This window comes from Puma concolor, chromosome D2 (assembly GCF_028749965.1).
Source record: "Puma concolor isolate L17-30 chromosome D2, mPumCon1.1.hap2, whole genome shotgun sequence".
Taxonomy (NCBI): domain Eukaryota; kingdom Metazoa; phylum Chordata; class Mammalia; order Carnivora; family Felidae; genus Puma; species Puma concolor.
Window position 1 is genome coordinate 319,429 of NC_141677.1, and position 7,767 is coordinate 327,195.

General features: G+C 38.9%; 1 long non-coding RNA gene across 1 annotated transcript in view; it reads left to right on the forward strand.

The window, feature by feature from the left end:
• LOC147575727 (uncharacterized) overlaps positions 1-6,396 on the forward strand; it is a 57,359-nt gene extending 50,963 nt beyond the window's left edge. The window contains exon 5 of the long non-coding RNA XR_015241953.1: positions 6,186-6,396. This is a non-coding gene — a long non-coding RNA (uncharacterized LOC147575727). The remainder of the gene's footprint in view (positions 1-6,185) is intronic.
• The last annotated feature ends 1,371 nt before the right edge of the window (positions 6,397-7,767 follow it).

Below are 7,767 nucleotides of genomic sequence, written 5' to 3' on the forward strand. Positions count from 1 at the left end.
TTTTGCCAATACTTTTTAGAGTATTTTGTCCATTCATATTTAATATAATTATTGCTCTGTTTGGATTTATATCTATCATTTTATTCTTTTTTCCTATATGTCTCATTTCATTTTTCCTTCTTTCGTGTCTTCTTTTTCTGTTTTACAAATGTTTTTACTTTGTGCCTTTTTTAAATTCCTCTGTTGATATTAACTGTACCTTTTGAGTTGTTTATTTAGTGATTGCTCCTGAATTTATAATATACATTTTACCTTATCAGAATCTACTTTAGGTTAATAATGTAATTCTGGTAAAATATAGCAACTTTGCTTTAATATAGCTCCATTTCCTTCCTGTCCTTTGTGCTAATATTAATATATATTACACTTATATATGTTATAAATTTACTCTAGTAGTGCTATCATTATTGCTTTATATAAACATGTTTTAAAAATAAAATAAAAGGAGAAAAGAGAAAATATATATTTATATAGTGCCATAGTTCAGGTTGCTATAACAGAATACCAAGGAGTAGGTAGCTTATAAACAACAAACATTTATTTCTCATAGTTCTGGAGACTAAAAAGTCTAAGACCCAGGCACTGGCATATTTGGTGTCTGGCAAGAGCTACTTCCAGCTTCGCAGACAACTGTCTTCTTGCCATGTCTTCACATGGTGGAAAGGGCAACTGTGCTCTCTGGGGTTTTTTTATAAGGACACGTATTTAGTCATGAATGTTCTACTTTCGTGACCTATTATCTTCCAAAGTTGCTACCTCCTAATGCTATCATATCAGGGGCTAGAATCTCAAAATATTAATGTGGGGGGTGGGACACACTCACTCTAAAACATATGGTCTTTTATATTTGCTCACCTGTTTTCCAAGGCTTTTACTCTTCATTTTTTCCTGTGGATTCAAGTTACCGTATGGTGTCATTTTCTTTCCTCCTGAAAGACTTTGTTAGTATTTCTTGTAAGACAGGTCTTTTGAAAATGAATTATCTTAGTTCTTATTTATGTATGACTCTTTGTTTCACCTTCGTTTTTGAAAGGTAATTTTACTTTGTGGGCAGATTTTTTTTTCTCCAGCGCTCTGAATATGTCATTGCTCTGACTTCCAGTCTCCATTGTCTCTGATGAGAAGTCAGCTATTAATCACATTGTTGTTCCCTAGTATGACATGTATCATTCTTCTTTTGCTGCTTTCAAGATTCTCTCTCTCTTTTACTTTCAGTGGCTTGAATGTGCTGTATCTACATGTATAAATCTTTGTGTTTATCTCATTTGGATTCCTTGAAATGTTTGCATCTATATAATAATTTCTTTTATCAAATCAGGGAAATCCCAGCTATTATTTCCTTAAGTAATTATACTTACTTTACTTTTATTTTTTCCCTTTTGTTCTGTGACTACTATATATATTTATATATTTGAATTTGTCCCATGGTTTTCTGAGATTTTGTTCAATTTTATTCAAACTTTTTTACTTTCTACTTTTCAAATTGGACTATTTCTTTTTACATTTCTGTATTTATGGGAAGTTTACAAAGTAAATTTGACAGTCGAGATCATACCTTCTTCTCTTCATTTCTTTTTCTCATCTGGCATCAAATTCTTACTCTAAAGAACGGTGACAAAGCCTACGGAATTTCTGATCAGGAGATCAATGTATTCAGTAGAAATGTTTCCATTATCAATGCCCAAGGCTTTGAATTAAAGGGAGTGAAGGGAGCAATGTGGCTCTAATTACTTTAGCTTTGTAAGAAAATTTGCCTACTCTATTCAGCAAACCAAACTCCCCACAGGTAACATGACCCATCCTCTTGAAATGGTAATTAAAGATCATTTATTCTGTTTAAAGGAAGTCTTTTGTGTGTGTTTGTTGTGTTTAGGAGAGAATGGTAATCTTGCTTCTTATACCAAGTGGCTGATCAAAGCATTCCTTCCAAAAATAGAGAATACTTGTCCTGGGAGGAATTCTGGTAAACACAATATACTTTTTGGACAAGTTACTTATCTTCTCTTGTGCTTCACTTTCCTGTAATCTGTAAATAATAATAATGGTTAATAACAATAATAATAATGTATATCTTGTGAAGTTGTAAGTATTAAATAAGGTAATATATGCAAATACTTTAGAAAAGTGTCTGACACATAGCAAACACTCTGTGTTTTAGCCATTATTATGATGGTCATGTTTATAACATCTCCATGGTGTTTTAGAACTCCAGATATGTACCAGGACACCAAATGAAATAGCACCCCAGGTCATTTCTCAGTGTGGCCCTAGGCCAGTCTCATTTCTCCAGCATTAGTCTTGCCCATGGTGGTGGAAGAGTTCAATGATAATACTTTGAAGAATCATCATAACAATATTTTTCAGGTGTAAAATCCACAGTTGCCCTTAAATGGTATCTATACAGAGTGATATAATCAGTCAGTGTTAGGGTAACATTTCATTTTGGTTACTTTCAAAAGGGAATACTCAGTTCCATCACATGAAAGTTTACTTTGTTGTCATAAACATGGCAACATGATGCCATCACCTCTTAGATCCTCACTTGTAAATGCACCAGTACGATGTAATACCAACACTGATGGATTCTGAATTCTTATCAGCTATTTCCACTCTAGTATCCTTTCCCTACTTCTGACAGTTAAATTTAAGCAAGACTGAATTAAATCTGGTACTCTTCAGTGTTCTGGGTCAACATTATAGCTATCATTAAAACAATTAATAAAAATGCTCAGCAAAATGACCACAAACATTATGATATATATATATATTTTTAATTTTTTTTAACGTGTATTTATTTTTGAGACAGAGAGAGACAGAGCATGAGCGGGGGAGGGGCAGAGAGAGAGAGAGAGACACAGAATCTGAAACTGGCTCCAGGCTCTGAGCTGTCAGCACAGAGCCTGACGTGGGGCTCGAACTCACGGACCGCGAGATCATGACCTGAGCCGAAGTCAGACGCTTAACCGACTGAGCCACCCAGGCGCCCCGATTATGATATATTTTTAACCAACCACTAGAAAATCTAAATCACTTGTTGAAACCTGTGTATTCTTTAAAAAAATCACTGAATTTATGAATCTTTTGTGAAAGTTGCATCTAGAAAAAAATAAGTATAAATTCCCTTAACCAGGAAGCCCTAAATATCTCTAATTAGAGCAGTTGAAGCGGGTTTTTACTACAATTTAGTTTCCCACAAAGGCTTAATCAACCTTTACGCATAATGAACACCCAGTAAAGTTAAAGTGTAATCTGTGTGTGCAAAGGGCATGGGAAAGATTCTGTCCTTGGAGATAAGACTGGTTCTTCACAGAATAGTTTAGAACTAACAAAATTCTCCCTGTCTGTCTCTGCAGTTCTGTTATGCTGAATGTAAATTCTGATATTATTTTAGTATATTCAAGTATTAGATGATGAATATATGCATGTAGCATTTGCAATACTTCAAATTTCATTAAAGAATGACAGTCAAATATCTTTCCACAGCTATTTTCAAGTCTATAAAATCAAAGAGAAGTTGGGGCGCCTGGGTGGTTCAGTCGGTTAAGCGTCCGCCTTCAGCTCGGGTCATGATCTCATGGTCCATGAGTTCGAGCCCTGTGTCAGGTTCTGTGCTGACAGCTCAGAGCCTGGAGCCTGCTTTGGTTTCTGTGTCTCCCTCTCTCTCTGCCCCTCCCCCGCTCATGCTCTGGTCTGTCTCTGTCTCAAAAGTAAATAAAAACATTAAAAATTTTTTTTTAAAAAATCAAAGAGAAGTTATATATTTCCAACTTATAAAACTTTGAACATTCAATAATATTTGAATATTATTATAAATAGCCCTCTTGGGGCGCCTGGGTGGCGCAGTCGGTTAAGCGTCCGACTTCAGCCAGGTCACGATCTCGCGGTCCGTGAGTTCGAGCCCCGCGTCAGGCTCTGGGCTGATGGCTTAGAGCCTGGAGCCTGTTTCCAATTCTGTGTCTCCCTCTCTCTGCCCCTCCCCCGTTCATGCTCTGTCTCTCTCTGTCCCAAAAATAAATAAACGTTGAAAAAAAATTTATAAATAGCCCTCTTATTGTTTGCATATTTCAATATCTTTCATGATTATTTTAATAATTACCTCCACAGTAAGTGGTTTCCTAAACCAAGTGGTGAGCAGGTAGAAGCAAAAAGAACTTCAGTAAACCTTTGTTCACTGACTGGGTAATTGAAATCTATTCTATTTGGAATAAGTGTTTAATAACATTGTGCTGATACATTGTTATACAGAGTCCTAGATAACCTAAACTTTTCTTTGTCTTAATAGTAGGGCTTGTGCAGAAATGAGTGAGGGGGCTCAAAGTGGTGCATGGTGGGCATAGGCGAACATTTCTGGTTTTGCCAAGATGTCTTTTTAACGGAAACCTACATTTAAGAGGGGACAAGACTAACTCTGACCATTTGAACAGTAATTATCACTAATCTCTCGGACCTCTACCTGATTTTCCCTTTTTTATTCTAAGGAGAAGGATCCAGGAATTTGTGATTTCCTATGATTTCAGGTGACACAGAACTTGGCCATGAAGTTCACAGCCTGTGATCAGGACCTCTGACTTGTTTTACAAGTTACTACCTCAGATTTCTTTTGTTGTGCTTAGCATTGCTCCAGTGGGGATGCTGTGCTGACATAACATATAGTCCACTAAGGATTAACTTTGCTCTTTATTTATTAAAAAAGTGCATCTTGAGTGTTTTGATAATTACAGGGGATAAAATACTGAGCAAATAGTACTTTGATCTCGAATAGCTCTCCAGTGATTCTGGCTTATTGGTTTTGAAGAGGGCTACAACTTGGAGATGCCTGTGCTGCCTCCACTGCCATTTCCTTAAGGAAATCTACCACTGACCTTCCCTGAACAGTCCCTGTGCTGCCTCAGTGTTCTGCTTGTGGTTATAGTTAATTTTGCTCTTAGTATGTGCAGCCAACACATAGAGCTGTAGTCTGTGCAAGGCTGTGTCAGGTGCCTTGGAGAGGTCATCCCATTCAGTCCTCACAGCAACAGATTCGGTAATGACCTCTACTCAGTAGGTAATACAACTGGACTTCAAGCAGGCTAAACATATTATTATGGTCACACAGGTCCACCTGGTGGGACTGGATCTGTCATGGATTCCCTCTGGAACTTAGCACTTAACCACTGTGAGAAACTGTCTCATACTCACTTTATTTTCTTTGTTTACTTTGCTAGCTCTTACCTGAGACAGCTGTGAATATGGGGCACCGGATAGACAAACATGTTAATTCATATTTGTGAATTATGAAGAGAAAGTGTCAAAATATTACTCTTAGGTCTTCCTCTCCAGAGATTCCAATCTGTCCTTTGGTGACAGGAGAGACTTGTGATTAGATTTGAGAAAACTGCCCAAGGAACTTTGCTGCATCCTTTTCAATTGAGGACCACCAGGGAGAGGTTAGGTGGATGTGTCCCACCCTTCCAGGCACCCGATTTCCAGCTGGACTCCTTGCTGGTTTCTGCCTTCTGTCATTGTTTTTTGTGCTGGGCATCTAGCCCTGTTTCCCAACCCATAGGAGATGGGAGTGCTGTGGCTCCGCGTCTGATCTTACCTCCCCTTACTGGCCCCAGGGAGCCTGCACAGCCAGGCTGGATTCCCATGGCCTCTTTCTGTCCATAGTATAAAGTGTTTTTGGGGGGCATCTGAGTGGCTCAATCGGTTAAGTGACCAACTTCGGCTCAGGTCATGATCTCATGGTTTGTGAGTTCAAGCCCCACATCCGGCCTCTGTGCTGACAGCTCAGAGCCTGGAGCCTGCTTCAGGTTCTGTGTCTCCGTCTCTCTCTGCCCCTCCCCTGCTCATGCTCCATCTCTCTCTCTGTCTCTCTCAGAAATAAATAAACATTAAAAATAAAAATAAAATAAAATAAAATGTTTTTTCTTTACTCTCAATACTCCTTTAGGGCTTTAAATTAAGTTTTAATATGATTCCAGCATAGCTGATTTAGGGCAAATCGATTGCAGTAGAAGGTCCTAGAAGATATATGACCAGAAGTCAATTACTTGATATGGTGTTTGCAAGTGATCTCTGAGCTTTGTGAACATTTGAGGGAAAAGAACAAAAAGAGTTATCAGCTGACTTTTGAAACTGTATGATTTCCTGGCATTATTATTTAAATCCAGTAAGCATTTATTTATTCAGTTCTTATTTCATAGGGCACTTTGACAGGCATTACAGATGATATCACAGTGAATGACACACACAAACACTTCTCTTGAGAAGCCTGGAGGGAAGAACACAGATGCAACTAACAATGGAGAAAACATGGGAGCTACAGGAAAGGTTCAAAACAACGCGTGGGACTTGTGGCTGCCGCTAACTGTTTTAGTTGTAAGAAGCTTAGGACTCAATGCCCAAGAACCATATTACAGGTAAGCCTCATGAAAAAAGTAGCTGTGAAACCCCAGGAACGGAAGTGGAGAGGTGGGAAGCAGCACTGAGAGAGGCTGGAGAGGAAGGGAAGGCTGCCCACACAGTGTTGCACGCTGTGCTCAGCATTGTCTGTGTCGTGCTTCAAATCATAAAATGTTCACTTGTGGAGATGGTGAATGTGATAGGAATTAGCTCATTCTGGCCTAGATTTAAGGGCACTGGTATGCTCTTCCTTCTCCTAGTCATTCAGGGGACTGACTCCAAATGGCAACAGAAGGCAACGGCATGGCATAACATCTTTTCATTTATTGTTCAGCAAGTCCATGCAGCTCATACCAAACTCAGGACAAAATGGCAGTCAAGAGAATCATGTAGAACTATTGTTTCAACAGTCAGCATTTATATGTTATGTGCCTGAGACACCCAGAAGGGAAAAGATAAACCCTACTATTAAAAGTGATTGCCCAGGGGCGTCTGGGGGCTCAGTCAGTTAAGCATTTGACTTTGGCTCAGGTCATGATCTCTCAGTTTGTGAGTTCGAGCCCCTCGTCGGGCTCAGTGCTGACAGCTCAGAGCCTGGAAACTGCTTCGGATTCTGTGTCTCCCTCTCTCTCTGTCCCTCCCCTGCTCATGCTCTCTCTCTCTCTCTCTCTCTGTCAAAAATAAATAAACATTAAAAAAAATTTTTTTTAAGTTAAGCATGGGTAGCCTGGGTGGCTCAGTCAGTTGGGTGTCTGACTTCGGCTCAGGTCACGATCTCACAGTTCGTAGGTTAAAGCCCCATGTCGGGCTCTGTGCTGACGGCTTAGAGCCTGGAGCCTGCTTTGGATTTTGTGTCTCCCTCTCTCTCTGCCCCACCCCTGCCCCCCCTTCTCTCTCAAAAATAAATACACATTGAAGAAAGTGACTGCCCTTATTACCAGTTGATATGATCACCTGGTAGTAATCTGAAAGCTAATTTTTAATAACCAAGTCTGACATTCAGCAACGTTAGTTATTAGACCTGTTACTTCTCTTTCTCATTTACTCTCTCTAATAAAAATGCTCCTTATTCATATTCCAATCTCACGTATTCTATTGATACCCTAACTTCTATTCCATTGACTCAACCTAAAAGATTAGGTTAAATTGGCTACTTATTTGTATAAAGGACACATTTCCCTATAACCTTCTTCCTGTTCCCTTTTCTAAGGCTTGAGTCATCTCAGTCTTGCCATATATTTATGCCTATTAGCTACATTTCCTTGAAGAGACCATTCATTGCCCTTCTTGAGTAAAGAGTGAAATTTAGGTTTCCCTTCAAATGTCAGGAATCTAGGATTCCACCTGGATCAGTGACTTTGAAATGATTCTAAATATGTAAAC